The sequence below is a fragment of the Miniopterus schreibersii genome (assembly GCF_964146895.1).
Source record: "Miniopterus schreibersii genome assembly, chromosome: 4".
Classification (NCBI taxonomy): Eukaryota; Metazoa; Chordata; class Mammalia; order Chiroptera; family Miniopteridae; genus Miniopterus; species Miniopterus schreibersii.
The window spans coordinates 19,380,213-19,399,908 of record NC_138105.1 but is presented as its reverse complement, the minus strand read 5'-3'; the positions used below and the strand labels follow the sequence as shown (position 1 = coordinate 19,399,908).

Genomic DNA, 19,696 nt, shown 5'->3' with positions numbered 1-19,696 from the left:
CAAAGCGAGGGTTTCGGGACCACCTGAATCAGAACCACCTGGGGAGGACTGCAGGTGTCCAAGCTCCACCTGAGTAGAGACCAGGGCTATGCATAGCCCCCAAAGTGATTTGAGACACACCAGTCTGTAACCCCTACTTTAAAAGCAAGTCATCCTCTACCAGGACAAAGAAAAGACAAGACAGGAGTGGAAATACCACGGGGGTAGGGCGTAATTCCATATGGTGAAGAGACAACAGAGGTCTCAACCAAGAACCAGTGTCAACACTGGAGCAGTTAGACAGATGCACAAACTGAGGCCCGGAGAAGGGAACGGGGAGGAAAACTGAAACAGACACGGAGCCAAAAGCCAGTCTCAGACCCCCACTGCCTCATCTCCTGACATTTAAGAAGGGTTACTAGAGACGTTCTGAATGGGAAAGGTAGAGAAAGCGGCCGTTGGGCTGACAGGCCTGGGGACACTACGCAGGAGCGCAGCGCCCACTTGGAAGCCCGCTTTGGGGACACTGGGGAGGAAGTGTGGAGACCCCAGAACAGTGCTGGGAAGGCGCCGGGGCCGCTGGCGGGAGGAGGCCCTGAGCCCCCCGCCCGGGTCCAGGGCCGGGCGGCCCTCACCGCCCCTACCTTCGGCTTCCCGCCTGGCAGCCGAGGGGTAGACACAATCCCCACAATTCCAGGCGGCCGCAGCGGCAACCAGCTTCCGATGCGCAGACGCGGCGGCGACCCTCTTAAACCGTGAGCGCGCGGCTATTACGTTGCTCGTCGCCTCATCCAATTGCCACCTTACAGAGAGGCAAGCCGTGGCCACACTGAAGCTGGCGGAACTGGACTTTGTTAGCCCCGCCTCTTCCGGCTTTCTGTAAAGTTCCGCCCTCTAGCGTCATCCCCTTGTATCCCTCCGCCGAAATGAGGGAAGACTGGGAAAGGTGCCTGCGGCCCTGGTTTTGCTTTTAAGTTAAACCAAAATGGAACTTCCAGGTTTCTTCGTGATTGCCTAACAGCCTAATTTCTTTCTAGGGGAAGGATCCTCAAAAAGAAACTGGAGCCCAGCTGGAGTGGCTCAGTGGTTGAGCATGGACCTATGATCCACGAGATCACCCTGCGATTCCTGGTCAGGGCACATGCCCGTTGGGGGCTTGATCCCCAGGAGGGGGCGTGCAGGAGGCAGCCGATAAATGACTCTTCATCATTGATGTTTCTCTCTCCCTTCCTCTCTCAGAAATCAATAAATATATTTTAAAAAGAAAGAAAGAAATGAGGGTGTGGGGAGTAAAATTAATCAAGCTGTTGTGTCTTAGTTTGGGATAAAGTAAAGAGTCTCAAACAATAAATAGTCCTTTGAAAATTCATGCAGAATAGGTCACCTGCAAGTCACCTACTTTACATATTTGTGTATTGTGTGAATTTGACAATGACCAAATATTTTAAAAATGAAAGTCACCTGCACCTCTAATCTGCTGTACCACTGACTAGCTGTTATTTTATAGATGACAGCTGCTTGCATATACATTGTATCTACTTCTGTAACTTTCTAAGATCATAATTGTCATCCCCTTTTTATAGATCTGGAAGCTGAGGCACAAAGAGGCTAAAGGATTTATACAAGGTCAGAAAGTCAGAAAGTGGTAGAACTAGAAATTCAAGCCAGATTTGGGTGCCTCCAAAAGCCCTGTTCTCTTTTCATACTATTCTGTGAGGCCTGCCCCTTGCCTCCCTTGACCAATAAAATGGGGTGCTCCCTCAGGCCCTCAGAGTGCAGATAGTGATACCTGGTCATTCAGGAGTGGAGAAAAGTATCATCCAAACAAGCAGTGACCTCCTCCAAACAGCAGGTATTCCCCAAGAGCAAGCAAACAACCTGTCTGGAGTTCCTTTCCCTTTTCTATGTATTAAGTGAGATTCTAGGGGTTATTTTCTTAATTATGTTTACTTCAGCCAGGTGGGAAATCGACTTTGCAGCCACTGAACAAACCTTGATTAGTAGCCTGGGGAGGGAGAACAACAAGCCCCTCACAATAGTTGAATGAGTATTGCCAGTTTATTAGGAAGGTCTAGATAGGACACTTTCCTGGGACTGAGAAAGGACAGAAAACAGCTCACTTTTCCTATGGAACACTCAGGAGACCAGCAAGCATAGTTGGACCCAGGAATAATTCTAGCTTGTGTCATTGCCTAGTACCAAAAGGACAGATAATAAAAGTTTAGCAAATATCTATCGCATCAGTTATAAATTACAGAATGAACATGTAAATTACAATCAAGCCTGACAAAAGTTATAAAGTGCTACAAGAGTAATGCTTAAAAATAGAATAAGTTCTAATCTTAGAATGAATAAATAAATGTATGGGCCAAGAGAAGACTCCAGCTGGACACAGAACTGCCCGCGCTCACCAGCCTGGCTTCCATCTTGGGACAGATCTAACTAGCTCAAGTGTGTGGGGAAGGGAAATTCTGTGTCCCCCAGTCCCCAAACCTTGAAAAGCCCTGACTGAGAACCTTCCCAGGGAAACTAACTCTGAGCTCAAGTCTTCTAAGCTGCTGAAACCAGTGTGTAGGGCGAAAACTAGGCAGATAGCCCAAACAAGGAGGACCACTGTAAAGGTGGGAAATTTGAAGTCTAGAGACCATTGTAGGTGGGTGGGTAGGGTCACTGTAGTCTCTTTTGTTTGTTTCCCTGTATTACTCTTGGAATTGAGCAGAAATAAGTTTAAATTTTCCTTTTAAATAAGGAAACAAACCACCAGGTCTCCCTTGCAGCTCTGTTGGAGATCTTCCAAGCTCCCTTTTCCCCTCCCCAGAAGAGCAAAAGCTTATTAGGGTAAAGAGCCTAAGGAATCACCTACAACCTGACCACCATCAATCAAATGAAACGACAGCACCTGGCCAGGCAGAGCTTTATACGATCAATCTGGCCTTCTTCAACAAGCAAAATGTGTTGAGTAGGTCATTTCTCCTCTGATCAGCCTTTCTCCATGAATTTCCCACAAGCCTGATATCCAGTTCGGTGGAAGCATTCTCGGCATCAGGAATTGGCTCCCTGCTCTCTCTGGGTGGGCCTGGAATCTAAAGTGTGGGGAACAGGACCCCTAGCCCTCTGTCTCACCACCATATTATCCCGCATTCTTCTCTCTGCTCCAACTCCTCTGTGCCCTGCCAGCTTTCATCATACACTTTAAATCCTGCTGCCAGGAATCCCTTCTGGACTCCAGATATTTTGTTCTCTCAAACATTAGTACCAAGTCACATGCCAGCTAGTGGCTGTGGGAATTCAGGTGTGAAACAGTCCCACCAGGAACTCTATTGGTTCATGGAGTCACAAAGGTCTGTTCATATTTAGAGAGAAGGAAACAGAGCCTACCTCATGATAGGAGGAGTGTCAGTGCCATATTGTAAAAATAACATGTGAGATGGGGTATATCAAGGATGCCACCTCTGGAAAATACAGTTGGCCACAAGCCCCACACCCTGGCACAAGAGTTCAGGGTCTGACGAGAGACACAGAAATGTAAACAAATCAGAACAGCAAAGCAAGGGCTGTAAAACAGAAATATTAGCAAAGAGCTATAAGAATAAGCCCACTCAGTTCACATTGCTGTCTCCCTTATGTGAGTAAAACTGTTTCACATTCATCATCTTGTTTGCTCCAGACAGCCCTGTGAGGCAGCTGATTATATCTCTATTTAAAGATAAAACAAAAACTCTTCTCTCTGAACCCTTCAGAGCTGTATTGTCCAATACAATAACCAATAGCCACATGCAGTATTTTGATTTAAATTAATTAAAATTAAATAAAATTTAAAATTCAGTTTTTCAGTCACACTACCCACATTTAAAGTGCTCTATAGCCATCTACCATATTGAATGGGTATATTGTAGAACATTTCCATCACTCAGTGTAGAAAACCCTATTTATTTAGAGTTTGAGCAGGGCTTGGCTGGGAAGAATTGATTCTGCTCCATCTACTGTTGGCTGAGGTGACTCGACTAAGGCAAGATGCTCACTAGTATGGCTGGCAGTTGATGCTGGCTGTTGGTTGGGATCTCAGCTGGTGCAGTCAGCCAGGACACTGACAAGTGGCCTCTTCCAGTAGCTGCTTGGCCTCCTCACAACTTGGTGGCTGGCTTCCAAGAATGATCATCACAAAAGAACAATATGTAAAAATGCATATTTGTATGACCTAACCTTAGAAGTCACATAGTGTCATTCTGTCATATTCTATTGGTTCATGGAGTCTCAAAGATCTGTTCATATTTAGAGAGAAGGAAACAGAGCCCACCTCATGATAGGAGGAGTGTCAGTGCCATATTGTAAAAAGAACATGTGAGATGGGATATACCATGGACACCACCTCTGGAAAATACAGTTGGCCACAAGCCCCACACCCTGGCACAAACACCCACACTCATGCACACAACTTACACATCCAGACTCATACACCCAGTACCCAGACATGTTTACACATGTACATAAATTAAAACATCCTGCGTTCACATGCGTGAGCACTGCCATACAGTAATATGTTCATTACCACAGATATGTTACTTACATAATTATGCAGTTAGGCAAGTCTAGTGAAACATGCAAATATACACATATAGCGTAGCCTTGAAAACCAATCAGAGATCCTAAGGAAACCAGACTGGGGACAGATGAAATATAACATAGATGTCAGCTGTCCCCTCACCCTGCTCTATTTCCCCATCAAGAGCCCATACCTGAAAAAGCATCAGTGTTAAATGTCGAATTTACTGAAGGTATTGTAGCGGTGATGGAGGAGAAATGTTAAAACCACACATCCCGCCCTAGGTGGGTGGTTCAGTAGGTTGGAGCTTCGTCCCATACACCAAAAGGTTGCAGGTTCAATTCCTGGTCAGGGAACATACCTAGGTTTCGGGTTTGATCCCCAGTTGGGTCTGGTGCCGGAGGCAATCGATCGTTGTTTCTCTCTCACATCAATGTTTCTCTCTCTCCCTTCCTCTCTCTAAAAACATAAATCCTCAGATGAGGAATAAATAAATAAATAAATAAATAAATAAATAAATAATACAAACCACACATCCCACAGCAGACAACTTGAATGCCTACTTAAGCAGTTCTTTCCCCCCAAGTCCCTGTCCCACCTATATCACCGCCGTGGATCATTTTTTTATCCTTTCTTTCCCTTGCACAGCACCTAGCTGGCTAGTTCACATCTCCTTTTCCTGGCTTTTCCCCTCAAGCTTCCAAATTCCTCATCCCCTCATCATACAGAGCAGTTCAGGTTTGCCCAGACCTGATGTAAAGACAGAGAGGCAGGGACTGGAGCTGGAACCCAGGTGACCAGTCTGAAGACAGACTACTCTCTCATCTCTCCTCCCGGACTCCTTCTTTTCTCACTCTTGTTGCCTGCATCAAGCCAACATGTCTGACTGGCTGAGACAGTTTAACTCTACATCCCAAATTTGGAGCGAGCCAGGTTGACTTGAATAGTTCATTGCAATCTCTACCCCCATGCACACATCTGGGAGAGCCCTAAGAACCAGGCCACTGCAGGGCTGTCTATGGCCCTCTCTCTGGTCCAATCTGTGCCTACCCCTACACAAGGGTCACGGCATGGTAGGTACAGTGACTGACCATGCCAGCACAGTCCTGGGTCAACAAGCCTCTGGCACTGTCCTTAATAAAGGTTCCCAAGCACAAAAGCTTTGGGAAATCAGATGCGGAAAATAAGGCTTGTCATACGGCATGTCTCAGAACATTAGATCGTTGAATCCAATGTCATCGTCAGCAGAGATCCTGGACTGGGGATTGTGGAGCAGTTTCAGAACAGGCTTTGGAACTGGACAGACCTAGGTTCAAGTCCTGACTGCCCCTCACTACTAAGCAAGTTGCTTAACCCCAGCCTTATCTATAAAATAAAATATGTATAAAGCACTCAGCCCAATGCCTGGCACAGTAGTGCTACTAGTACTGGTTCATAGCTACTGGTACTATTCTTTTCCATGCCTGTTGGCTATACATACATTGTGCTGGGGCTGGGCAAAGTTAAATCACACACAAATGCACTACTTACAAACTCACACAGGAGATCCCGCTTTACATCTCTACTTAACAGTCTAAGTAATTATCCCACTCCTTGACCCACACACGCCGCACACCACACACGTTACACATCATGCCCAGGCTCTGTCAGAGCTTTTGTGGAAAGGCTAAAAAAAGACATATTCCTCAGGCAGACAAACCCTCCTTCTAGTCAAAAATGAGATGCACAGGAAATGAAAGGTATGAAGTGTCTCTGGGACAGAGGGTTTCAGGGAGGCTCTTCTGGGGAAAGAAAAACTGCATTCTCTGAGCTGGATGAGGGTGACAAATTCAATGTAGTTTTTCTCAGCAGCATCTTTATTACTCCATATGTTGGAGCACACAATAGGCTGGCTCAGGCGACAAGGGGCTGGTCACATGCAACTCATCATTCTTATTTGTTTAGCTAGTGTGGCTACCCATTTCCCCAAGGCCTCTGCAGAGATGCCCAGGGTGGGAGGCATTGGCACCAAGATCATTATGGAATTATGAGACCCATCGAACTATCATTAGAACCACCGTGGGGAAATAAATCTTCCCCGGCTGAAACTGGGTTGCCTAGCCATAGGAACACTGCTTCATTCTCCTAATGTCTTTTCTTCAGGACCTAGCAGAGGTAAGAGTTAGAGAGTGGAGTGAGGCTGAGGGGTCCTTTTCCAGGGCAGGGATCTGCACCCCACCCAGGGGATCAATGACAATAATAACAACCTAACATTAAACAGAACTTTACAGTTTATAACACTTTCTCACACTTGTCATACCATTTAATTCTCACAGAAATCCTGTGGGATGTGGCTTTTATTGCCCCTGATTAACCAAAATGGAAACTGAAATTCAAATACTCTGAGAGATGCACGACAGTGCTGGGCCCATGGTAGCCCCAAAATGGAACATGTAGAACAAAGTGCTCCTAAGGGTCCAAGTAGACCTTTAGCTCCAAATCTAATATTTTCATATTACAAATAGGTCGGAGTCTACCTACCAGAGTGTGTCCATTAGTTAACAACTTTATTGAGTTCATATGCCAGGTGCTGTGCTAAGAGCAGGGGATGTCATGATGAACAAGTGACTTAATCTTCAAGTAGATTAAAGATAGCCTCAAATTCTTTGCACTCCTGTCATTAAGAGGTGGGGCATATTCCCCCTCCCTTTGAATCTAGGCTGGCCTGTGACTGTTTTGACGAACAGAGTACAGAAGTGAGGCTATCTTCGAGAATTTCCATTTTGGTCTTTTAGAGCCCTGAGCCACTCTTTAATAAGTCCAACCACCCTGAGAGAGAGACAGCATAGAAAGGAAGACGAGCCCAGGTGAACCCAGACCTTCAGCCACCTTGCCAAGGTACCAGACGTGAATAAAGCCTTCTTGGACCCTCCAAACCAGACCAGCCTCCAGCTGAGTGCCTCTGAGAGGTCCCAGTCAATATCAGAAAGGCCATTCAGCCACACCCTTCCTGAATGCCTGGCATACAAAATTATGAGATGTAACAAAATAGTTATTTTAATCCATGGGTTGGCGAACTTTTTCTATAAAGGGCCAGATGGTAAACATTGTAGGTTTTGTGGGCCATGTCACATATTACTCTTGTTTGGTTTTTTGTGGGGTTTTTTTAACAACCCCATAAAAATGTAAAAAAATTCTTAGTTTTCCAGTTATACAAAAACAGTCTGTGGGTTGAATCTGTACATTGGCCCTACTTTGTCAACCTCTGTTTTAAGCCACTAAGGTTTGAGTAGTTTGTTACCTAGCAATAGCTAACCAGAACAGTCCCTTCCTTTATGAAACAAATGGACTGCGAGTAAGACAGACATAAAACAAACAAATAAAAATTAGTAATTAATCATATTGCAACACATACCTCAGGTACCATGGCACTTAACATCACTGAGGGCTTCAGGAAAGGATTCCTCAAAAAGGAAACATTTGACCCTGGCCAGGTAGCTCAGTTGGTTAGAGCATTGTCCCAATATGCCAAGGTTGCAGGTTCATCCCCGGTCAGAGCACATACAAGAAGCAATCAATGAACGCATAAATAAGTGGAACAACAAAATCTCTCTCTCTCCCCTCTCCTTCTCGCTCCTCTCTCTAAAGTCAATTTGAAAAAAAATGAAACGTTTAGGCTGAGACTAGAAGTTTGCTGATGAAAAGAAACAGGGAAGAGTATAATGGCCCAGCCATTTTGGGTCAATGTGGGATCTCCTGAAGGACAATACTAGTTCCATAGCTCTCTGCTGGATTGACCAAGGGCCTACATCACTTTTTTTTTTTTTTTTTTTAATATGTCTTTATTGATTTCAGAGAGAGGAAGGGGGAGGGGGAGAGAGAGAGAAACATCAGTGATGAGAGAGCATTGATGGATTGCCTTCTGGGGATCGAGCCCACAACCCAGACATGTGCCCTGACCGGGAATGGAACCGTGATCTCCCAGATCTTAGGTCAATGCTCAACTGCTGAGCCACACGGGCCAGGCCCTACATCACAGTTTGACTTCTTCCTCTGCCCAATATTCTGCTTCTGTCTCCTTAGTTTCAAAGCTGTTATTCCCTAATAAATTCTTGAACCCTAAATTCTCCCTCAGTGCAATCCTCTGGGAAACCCAACCCATGACACTCGCTAAAACAAAGGAAAATTTATTGACTCATGTAATTGGATAGTCCAAGGGTAGAGTTCTGAGTTTCAAGCAGAGGTAGATTTAGAGTTCTAACTAGGGTGACCAAAAGGGGACACAGGACTTTGAGGGCTAAAATCAGGAAAGTCCCACCCTAGCAGTTTTAGCTCAGTGGTTAAAGCGTCGGCTGAGGACTGAAGGGTCTCAGATTCGATTCCGGCCAAGGTCATGTACCTTGGTTGCAGGCTCAATCCCAGGCCCCAGTCTGGGTATGTGAGGAGGCAACCAATCAATGTCTCTCTCACATCGATGTTTCTCTCTCTCCCCCCTTCCACTGTCTCTGAAAAGCAATGGAAAAAATATCCTCAAGTGTGAATTAAAGAGAAAGGAAGGAAGGAAGGAAGGAAGGAAGGAAGGAAGGAAGGAAGGAAGGAAGGAAGGAAGGAAGGAAGGAAGGAAGGAAGGAAGGAAGGAAGGAAGGAAGGAAGGAAGGAAGAGAAAGAGGGGAGGGAGGGAGGGAGGGGGGGAGGAAGGGAGGTAGGGAGGGAGGGAGGGAGGGAGGGATCAGGAAAGTCCCAGACAAACTGGGATGATATATCATTCTTGCTACAATGTGTAACCAGGTCTTGATACTGATTCATTTCTTGGCTCTGCTTTCAGCTGAGTTGGAGGATTGAATCTCAGGCTCTACACATAGCAAGACAGATCAGCAGTTTAAGACTATATTCCCTCAAGTTGGAGTCCTGCAAGAAGGGAACTCGTTTGCTCCCCTCATGGCTCCAAATAATTGGGTTAAGTCTTTCTGGCTCTCTTTGGCCTGCTTGAGTCATGTGACCATTTGCGGGGGGGTTAGTTTTAATTCACATACTATAAAATTCATCTTTTTAGTATATTCACAATGCTTTACAATTATCACCACTACCTAACCTAATTCCAAAACATTCTGATCACCTCAAAGAGAAACCCCACACCCATTAGCAGTTGCTCCTCATTCTCCCTACCTCTAATTCCTGGCAACCACTAACACAATTTCTGTTTCTATAGATTTGCCTACTCTGAGTATTTCATATAAATGGAATCATATAACATATGGCCTTTTGCGTTTGTCTTCCTTCACTTAGCATAATGCTTTCAGTTGTAGCATGAATCAGCACTTCCTTTTAATGGCTGAATAATATTTCCATTGTATGGATATACCAACATTTTGTTTATCTACTCATCAGAAGACAGACATTTGGGTTGTTTTTTTTGTTTGTTTGTTTTTTATATATCTTTATTGATTTCAGACAGAGGAAAGGAGAGGGATAGAGAGATAGAAACATCAATGATGAGAGAGTCATTGATCAGCTGCCTCCTGCATGCCCCGACTGGGGATCGAGCCCGCAACCTGGGCATGTGTCCTGACTGGGAATCAAACCCCAATGGCCTGGATCCTAGGTCAACGCTCAACCGCTGAGCCACACCCGGCCAGGCTGTTTTCATTTTTTTAAATTAAATTTTACAAGAGTTTTTTTTGAGCCAAACTGATGACATATTCCGGGGAGCAAGACCTCACATACTCCCGTTTCCATTTTTTTACTATTATGAATAATGCTTCTATGAATATTCATGTACAAGTTTTTATTTGAGCACCTGTTTTCATTCCCTTGGGTATATACCTCAGAGTGGAATAGTTGGGTCATGTGGTAACTCTATGCATGTCCCATTTTTTAATTAATCAATATGGCCTGGAGGATGGAATGGTCTGATTGGTTTAAACCCAAGTCACATGTACTACTCCTGGTGCTGAGAGTGGAGTCAGTTTCATTAGAACCTCATGGACTGAAGAGAAAATGATGGTTCACCAGAAGAAAATAGGGCACAGTTATCAGATGGATTCTAGACAGCAAATCCACAGATGACCACTGCAAATAGCGACATTTATTGAATGCTTCCTAGGAGCCAAGCACTGTGCTAAGCATATGCATTATCTCATTTAACCCTCACAGCAACCTCATGAGGATTCTACTATTATTCCTACTTTACAGATGAGGAAACTGGGTCTCAGAAAAGTTGAGTAAGTTGTCCACATTTGTATACCTGGGAGGTGGGAATTTAAACCCATGTCTGACTGCAAAGCAAAATGTCAAAGAAAAAAAGAGATTTTGAGTTATGTTAAAATACATTTGCTAGAGGCTCTTTTATTTCATTTGCCCAATATTTTATAATCATTGGAAAAGAGTGTAACCAAAAATTTTCCTTCACATCAAGGACAGGGAAGAACAAGTTTTTATAATGAAAAAAAAAATCATAGTTGACAGTTTTTCCTTTTGATTTCCAAGTAAGCTTCCAATTTTGTCAGATACTGCATCACTGACATTGAAATTAAGTGGCTATATTTCTCAAAAATCCCCAGGGCTTCTTGTAACCAACCACCTTTTCTAATACATCTAAGCAGAATCTCAGCTAAATTCTTGTCATGAGATTAGGAAATGCAGAACTCTACATCACTCTCTTACACTCCTACAGATATGATTTATACACAGGCTCTTCTGTGGTCCTCATGATGAGGACCTGGGAACAGGGATTGCCGACTTCTTACCTCTACTCTGGTAGACCAGAGTTTCAATGGTGGGAAATGGGCGGGACAGAAAATCTGAGGTAGCCAAAAAGTTGAAGTATAAGGAGTTGCATTTGTTCCCCCCCGCCCCACGCCAATTCCAAAAGGCCAGCCTTTGCAATATCACGGAAGAATAATTTCATATTAAGCTGCATACTGTATTAGGCTTCATACTAAGCTGCAGGCTTACAGCACCACACTGACTCCTCTCTGAGAAAACCTTTCCCACTATCCTGCCTCCCCAATACACACACATCCCCACTAAAGCAACTTGCATCTTAAACCCTCAAAAGATTTACTGCCTGTTCCACAGAAAAATTAGTGCATACCTAGGCAGTTGATTCCAAAGACAGGATGCTCATTTGCATGAGGACTACGGGGTAATTGGCATTATATTTGCAAGTCATTTGCATATCACGGCTGCCCTATCAAAATGTACACAAATCCTTTGTACTATCATTTTTTTATTTTCTGAAAAGGACTACGCCTCCACTGTACGGTAAAATTGCTGGTTGGGTGTTCTGGGCTTGATTGTGCAGAGCCTCACATGTCATGCTAAGATCTCAAACTACAGAGAATCCCCAAGGATATCAGAATTCAGTTTAGAGACTTCATTCATTCATTTATTGCAGAAATCTTTTTTGAACACCTATAATGTGCCAGGCACTGTTCTAGGTACAGAGGATACAACTGTAAATAATGAGACACAAATAATTACAGCATTAAAAGTTAAATGCTGCCCGGCTGGTGTGGTTCAGTTGGTTGAGCGTCATCCCATGCACCAGGAGGTCACTGGTTCAATTTCTGGTCAGGCACATGCCCAGGTTTCGGGCTCAATTCCCAGTACAGGGCAGGAGGCCGTCAATTAATTGATGTTCCTCGCTCATCGATGTTTCCATCTCTCCCTCTCCCGTCCTCTCTCTGAAATCAATAATTTTTTTTTTTTAAAGTTAAATGCTGTAATTTCAGAAAATAACTTGGCACCAACTCAATCAATAAATATAAGTATTAACTAGCACTAAAATCTCAATATACTTGGTCATAAGGTGTTCATCTGGATATTACAGACTATGTTTACATTTTAAAATTAATTCTGAAATTAAATAATAAATGTCTTAAAGGGTGCTGAAGACCCTGAGAATGTGTCCCCAGTGATCCATGAACTGCAGGCTTAAGAAACACTGATCAAGGAGTCATTAAATAATTGAAATATGGAAACGACCAGGGTTTGTGTCTTAGAAAGATCCTCAGGCAGTTGCATGGAAGGTAGGCTAGAAGTGACTTGAGCCCAGCCGGGCGTGGCTCAGCGGTTGAGCATCGACCTAGGATCTAGGTGATCGGGGTTCGATTCCCAGTCAGGGCACATGCCCACATTGCAGGCTTGATCCCCAGTCCAAGGTGTGCGGGAAGCAGCCGATCAATGACTCTCTCATCATTGATGTTTCTATCTCTCTCTCCCTCTCTTTTCCTCTCTCTGAAATCAATAAAGATATATTTAAAAAAAAAAAAAAAAGAAGAAGCGGCTTGAGGTCAGACTTTGAGATATCAGAGAGGCTCTGGTAGTATGGGGCTGTCCACACTTCCAGCACCATAAACCTGCAACCCCTCACTGGTTTCTGTCTGAAACTGAGTCAGGCCACATATATGCTAGCTTCAAACGTTTTTGTTTGTTTTTGTGTGTTTTTTAAAATATATTGATTTCAGAGAGAGGAAAGGAGAGGGAGAGAGAGATAGAAACATCAATGATGAGAGAGTCACTGATAGAGCCCACAACCCGGGCATGTGCCCTGACCAGGAATCGAACCCTGATCGCCTGGATCCTAGGTCAACGCTCAACAGCTGAGCCACGCCCGGCCGGGCAGCTTCAAACGTTTTCAATAAAAATCTGTAGAGTTACAGGGAAGGGTCACAACACATTGTTTCACTTGAAAAGTCAGCTCTAGACTTGTCTATCCAAATTCTCATATGTACTCATAAGTAGTAGTCCTTCTCAACTCTTCATCACCCAACTTTCAGCTGACTCTGTTCCCTCTCTCTCTCTTGGATTTTTTAAACTCTCACACTCCAAATTCATGATCCCTTTATTTTGTAGAAAAATCCAACTTTTTTTTTTTAAAATATATCTTTATTGATTTCAGAGAGAGGAAAGGAGAGGGGGACAGAGAGATAGAAACATCAATGATGAGAGAGTCATTGATCGGCTGCAGCCTGCAACCTGGGCATATGCCCTGACCAGGAATCGAACCCTGATCGCCTGGATCTTAGGTCGAGGCTTAACCGCTGAGCCACGCCCAGCCGGGTGAAAAATCCAACTTCTATTCCAAAATTCCAGAGAGCGTGGGGATACAAAGGGCCCCCTTCCTTCTAGGACCTACCCTATAGGAGATTATAAATAACTTCTTTAAAAAAAATTTTGTCCTGAAGAAAAAGCTGCTAAGTACCTTATCAAGAGCAATAGCTCTGTAATGGAAAGAAGAGACAGAGAAATGGCAGAGGTAGAATCAGGGCTACAGGTGGGAAAGGAAGTCCATGGCCACATACAAAGTTTCAAGGGATACCCCGCAAAGAAATCTCCTTAAGTCTTGGTCACATGGTTAGGGTAGATTGCTTGGCTTAGACGCTCAGAGGTGCCCAGACAGCGTCGGGTTAAAAACCCAGGGTAACACCAACCTATAAAGAACAGAAAGGACCCAATGGAGAAAGGGCCTAAAGAGCCAATGGGGAAAGGGCCCACGTGCGCAAGGATCCAAGTGGTTAAAGGGCCCACGTGCTCAAACAGCCAATGGGGAAAGGGCCCACGTGCTCAAAGAGCCAATGGGGAAAGGGCCCACGTGCTCAAACAGCCAATGGGGAAAGGGCCCACGTGCTTAAAGAGCCAATGGGGAAAGGGCCCACTGCTTAAAGAGCCAATGGGAAAAGGGCCCACGTGCACAAGGGCCCACGTGCTCAAAGAGCCAATGGGGAAAGGGCCCACTGCTTAAAGAGCCAATGGGAGAAGGGCCCACGTGCACAAGGGCTCACGTGCTCAAAGAGCCAATGGGGAAAGGGCCCACTGCTTAAAGAGCCAATGGGAAAAGGGCCCACGTGCACAAGGGCCCACGTGCTTAAAGAGCCAATGGGGAAAGGGCCCACTGCTTAAAGAGCCAATGGGAGAAGGGCCCACGTGCACAAGGGCCCACGTGCTTAAAGAGCCAATGGGGAAAGGGCCCACTGCTTAAAGAGCCAATGGGAAAAGGGGCCACGTGCACAAGGGCCCACGTGCTTTAAGAGCCAATGGTTAAGGGGCCCACGTGCTCAAGGGCCCACGTGCTTAAAGAGCCAATGGTGAAGGGACCCACGTGCGCAAGGCCCACGTGCTTTAAGAGCCAATGGTGAAGGGGCCCACGTGCACAAGGGCCCACGTGCTCAAAAGGCCCCTCGTTTAAAGGGCCTACGCGCTTAAAGAGCCCCGTGTTTAAAGGGCCCACGTGCTTAAAGGACCCGGTGTTCAGAGGGCCAGGTGTTTAAAGGGCCCTGTATTTAATAAAACCCACCGGTTTTAAGACCCTGGAGATTAAAAGGCCCAGGGATTGGAGAGCAGCGCTTGGACGCCCTCCCAGGCTAGTAGCGGAGGCTGCAGTTTGAAAGCGCCTGAGGCTTCCTGCGAGGAGGCACAGGGCTAAGTCTAGAGAGAGGCCAGGGGCTGGCGGGGGTCTCTCCGCGGCCCCTCGCCTGCCCGGGGAAAAAAAAAAAAAAAAGAACAGAAAGGGCCTGGCTGGCATGGCTCAGCGGTTGAGCTTTGACCTATGAACCAGGAGGTCAGGGCACATGCCCGGTTGGGACATGCAGGAGGCAGCCAATCAAAACTCTCTCATTAGTGATGTTTCTATCTATCTATCTCTCTCCCTCCCTCTCCCTTCCTCTCTCTGAACTCAATAAAAGCATATTCAAAAAAACAAAAAAACAGAAAGGTAATGGAGTGGAGCCCAAGGAAAAGTGATCAGAGAAGTAGAGGGAATGTATAGCAGCAAACAAGAGTTTAAAAAAAAGGAAGCCAGAGATGTAAAACATCACAGAGAGGTCAGGTACAAGGAAAACTGGGAGAAGTCATTAGATCTAGCAGATACGGTAACTTTCTAAGAGCAGTTTTAGTGAGGTCTTGAGGCAGACACTGTTGATTACTTACCCAAAAGCCATTTTCCCTTCCTTCTTCCTTACTGGTTAGGAATACCTCCCACTACAGGGGCTCAAAAATGACATATTGTCTCAGTACCCCTTCCCCACCCCTTTAAACCTAAGGGTAAACAAGGGGCCTGCTTCTGGACAATGGGATTTAGGAGAAAGTCTGGAAGCTTCAGGAAAGATTTCCCTCTTCAATACAATAGATATCTTCAACCCCTTTCTTTCTTGCCTTGGAAATTGTCATGTGAGCTCATGCTGCTCAGAGCTGTGGCAGTTATCTTAGACTATGAGGGGACAAGACCACTAACGGAACAAATACCCTGAGGATGGCAAATGAGAAAAGCTTGGATCCTTGATGACATTACTGAGTAGCTAAATTAACCAATCCTGAAGCTACTTACCTCTGTATCTCTTGTTATGTGAGATAAAGAAATATCTTCATTGCTTAAATCAGTGATTTTCAACCAATGTGCCATAAGAATCTTTAAAACGTGTAATACCTGATTATTTAGTCAGGAGCACTGAATTCTTTGCCCTTAGATTGTCGAATAAAAAAATGACAACAGCCAACACAAAAATATACCTGTATTTTTTTTCAGATCAGCAAAAAATGTATCATTTTTGGTGTGCAGCAGAATTTTAATAATTAGTTTATGTGTGCCATAAGATGAAAAAGGTTGAAAATCACTGTCTTTAACCACTGTTAGTCAACTATTTCATTATTTGCAACCATGATACCTGGGATATGGAAGCCAGAATTACATTTATGGAGGAAGGAATTGAAAACAAAAAAGTAAAGGTTCTAAGTGTTGTCCAGTGGTTTCCCAATGCCAATTAATGAAGTAGGTGCACTGAAATTACATGGGGAACTTTCTAAAAATACAGCTTTCTGGCCTTTTTCCTGGAATATATATATATGCGTATATATATACGCATATATATATATTCTTTATTGATTTCAGAGAGAGGAAGGGAGAAGGAGAGAGAGAGAGGAGAAAACATCAATGTGAGAGAGAAACATCAATCAGCTGCTTCCTGCATGCCCCCCTGACCAGGGATCAAACCCTAAACTTGGGTACGTGCTCTGACCGGTAATCGAACCTGCCACCTTTTGGTGTGTGGGACAATGCTCCAACCAACTCAGCCACACCGGCCAGGGCCAGAGATCTTTCTTTTTAATAAAGGCACCACTAGTCCAACATTTTGGAAAATTGTTGTCACTTTGTTATAAAGTTAAAATAACACCTACAGTTACCCTATAACCTGCAGTTCTACTCCTAGATACTTACTCAAAAAAAGAAAAACATGTCCACAAAAAGACATGTATGAAACTATCCATGGCAACTGTATTCATAATGGCTAAAACCGGAAACATGCCCAAATGCCCGTAACAGGAGAATGAGGAGACTGAGGACTGAGGATGATTATACAGATTACCAAGGGGCACTGAAGGCCTGATCAAGACTGGAAATCAGACATTGGAACCAGCGAGCATGGTTCTGTGGTTTTCTCTAGCAGCCTGGAGACGGGAGCAGAGAAAATCAGTCTTGTCTGATCTATGTTTGGGAGGGACAAATAACAGGAGGCAAATGAACTAGAGGTAGTGCTGAGAATGGAGGCAAAGTGACTATTTTTGAATGAGGGTGTTTTTGAAAAACCCCTGTCCAGAGCTTCCCTTATTCTGCACCCTTTGGCTCTGTCCTTTGTGTGTTTCATGCCTCCTCTTCCTTGGATTCAAAGATAGGAAAATCAGCCAACCCACTTTGCACACTTGGGACTGAGACGTAAAGGAGAGCAAGTAGGAGAAATCGAAGTCAGTGCCTCTGAGATGTTCATCTCACCTGGGACCCCAGTAATAAGCAGAGGCAAATCCCAAGTTTCTGTGGCTGCCAAGGAGAATGCTCTCACTGAGCGTCTAAGGAGCTGTCATCTATGGAATATGGTAACTAGTGGCCTGAAAAATTAATTGGGCTGCTCCATATAAAAGATAAAAGGAAAATTCTGTCCAAGCAGGTGTCACATTAATTTGGCAGGAGGCTGGGTGCTAATTTGCATATGTCAACATCTTGTTCCCTTCCCTCCCCCCTCTCCCTCAGTCGTGGCTTATTTCAAGCCCTTCTGGGGAAGGAGCCTCAGAGAAGCCCAGCCTCACAGGTATGAGAAGAAGGTCTTCTAAGGAGAGAAGTCCAAGAAAGGAGAGTGGAGACGCTGCAACGTAGTAGCTCTAACTTCCCTTCCTCTCTGTCCCCACAGGCTCAGTGAAAGGAAAAAAATTAAAAATAAACCAAGGCTATCAAAGATCTACATTGTGTCCAGGCCTATGCTGAAGGTTTTGACATTGATCTTCCTAACAACCCAAGTCCAAGATCATACCCAAGTAAGGAAAGTGAAATTTGGGGGAGGAGAAATGTCACACAGCTAGTGAGGGGCCATGCCAAAGCCCAGCACAGGTCAGTCTGACTCAAACGCTGATCTTTTTCCACTACAGTGAGCCAAATGGTGCTTTCTGGGTGTGTCAAAGATTAATTGACCCTGTAGCCAGTGTAGACACTGAACTGTAGAGCACTGGCTTGCAGGAGAAACCTCAATTTCCCTAATTCTAAGGATACCTAGTGACACTCAGAGCAACTGAGACTGCCATCTGTCAACAATAACAAAACAACAACAAAGAAAGCCACAACTTCTTGAGATCTTACTAAGAGCCAAGCACTGTTTTAAATGCTTTATAGGTGTAATCTAATATTTATCTTCACAATAACCCTATGAGGCAGCCAACAATTATCCTGTCAAGCACACATAAAACACCTAGAAAATGGGTCACATACAAGACTAGAGAGCACATCTTATCAGATATATATATAAAAAAAAATCGGTAGACTGCTTTCTCTAATCAAAATGGAACAACAGAAAGATAAGGGCCCATGCATTTGGAAACACTTTTAGACTCATGGGACAGAAAAGAAATCAAAGTGGAGATATTTAGAAATGAAAGTTAGTTGTGGAGGCAAGTAAAGTGGTACTTGAAATGTATGGATTTAAATGCCTATACAAGAAAAGCAAAAGCTGAAAAAAAGCATCTACGTCAAGAAGTTAAAAATGAACAGACTAATCCAAAAAAAAGTAGAAGGACGAAACCATAAGACAAAGGCAAAGTTAATGAATTAGAATTAGAGGTACTATGAAGAAAACTTTTTGATGAGCTCCATCAACAAAAAGAGAAGGCATGAATGAAACAAGAGGGTATTACACTAAGTGAAATAAGTCAGACAGAGAAAGACAAATGCCATATTGTTTCACTTACATGTGGAATCTAAAGAACAAAACAAATGAACAAAACTAAAACAGACTAATACAGAGAACAAACTGATGGCTGCCAGTTGGGAGGGGAGTTGGGGAGCTGGTTAAAAAGGTGAAAAGATTAAGAAGTACAAATTGGTAGTCACAAAATAGTCACAAGGATGTAAAGTACAACATAGGGAATATAGTCAATAATATTGTAATAACTATGTATGGTGCCAGGTGGGTACTTCAGTTATCAGGGGATTACTTCATAAATTATATAATTGTCTAACCACTATGCTATACACCTGAAACAAACATAAAATACTATTTCATGTCGACTGTAATTGAAAAATAAATTTTTTAAAAAAAGAAAAAGAAAAGGCATAAATAAACAATGTCAAAAAATTTTAGTCCTGGTTGGTGTGGCTCAGTTGGTTGGAGTGTTGTCCCATACACCAAAAGGTGGCGGGTTGAATTCCCAATCAGGGCACATACCCAGATTGTGGGTTCAATCCCCAGTCTGGGCATGTATGGGAGGCAACTGATCAGTGTATTGATATGTGTGTGTTTGTGTGTGTGTGTGTGTGTGTGTGTGTGTGTGTGTGTGTGTGTGTGTCTTTCTTCCTCTCTTTAAAAATCAATTAAAAAATAAAAATAAAAAGATGCTCATAATTTTTTTTAATCCTCACCTGAGGATATATTTTCCTTTGCTTTTCAGAGAGAGTGAAAGGGAGAGAGGGAGATAGAGAAACATCAAGGTGAGAGAGACACATCGACTGGTTGCCTCTTCGCACACCCCCCGACAGTTAGGGATCGAGCTTGCAACTGAGGTATGTGCCCTTGGCCGGAATCAAACCCGGGACCCTTCAGTCCACACGCCGACACTCTAACCACTGAGCCAAACAGGCTAGGGTAATACTCATAATTTTTTTTTTTAATTTTTAAAGGCGACATATCTACAGGTATAGTAGAAAATTTAGTCATGAGG

At 44.1% G+C, this 19,696-nt stretch overlaps 1 protein-coding gene across 5 annotated transcripts in view; it reads right to left on the bottom strand.

Annotated features, from left to right (window-relative positions):
* Positions 1-19,696, bottom strand: part of SIL1 (SIL1 nucleotide exchange factor) — a 252,419-nt gene that overhangs the window by 206,373 nt on the left and 26,350 nt on the right. For 3 of the 5 annotated variants that reach the window (XR_013998658.1, XM_081134982.1, XM_081134983.1), the window contains exon 1: positions 624-850. The exons of the other annotated variants lie outside the window; for them this stretch is intronic. The gene's annotated coding sequence lies outside the window, so the exon portion shown is untranslated. Of the gene's footprint in view, positions 1-623; positions 851-19,696 lie in introns of those variants that run through there. 5 annotated transcript variants of the gene reach the window in all.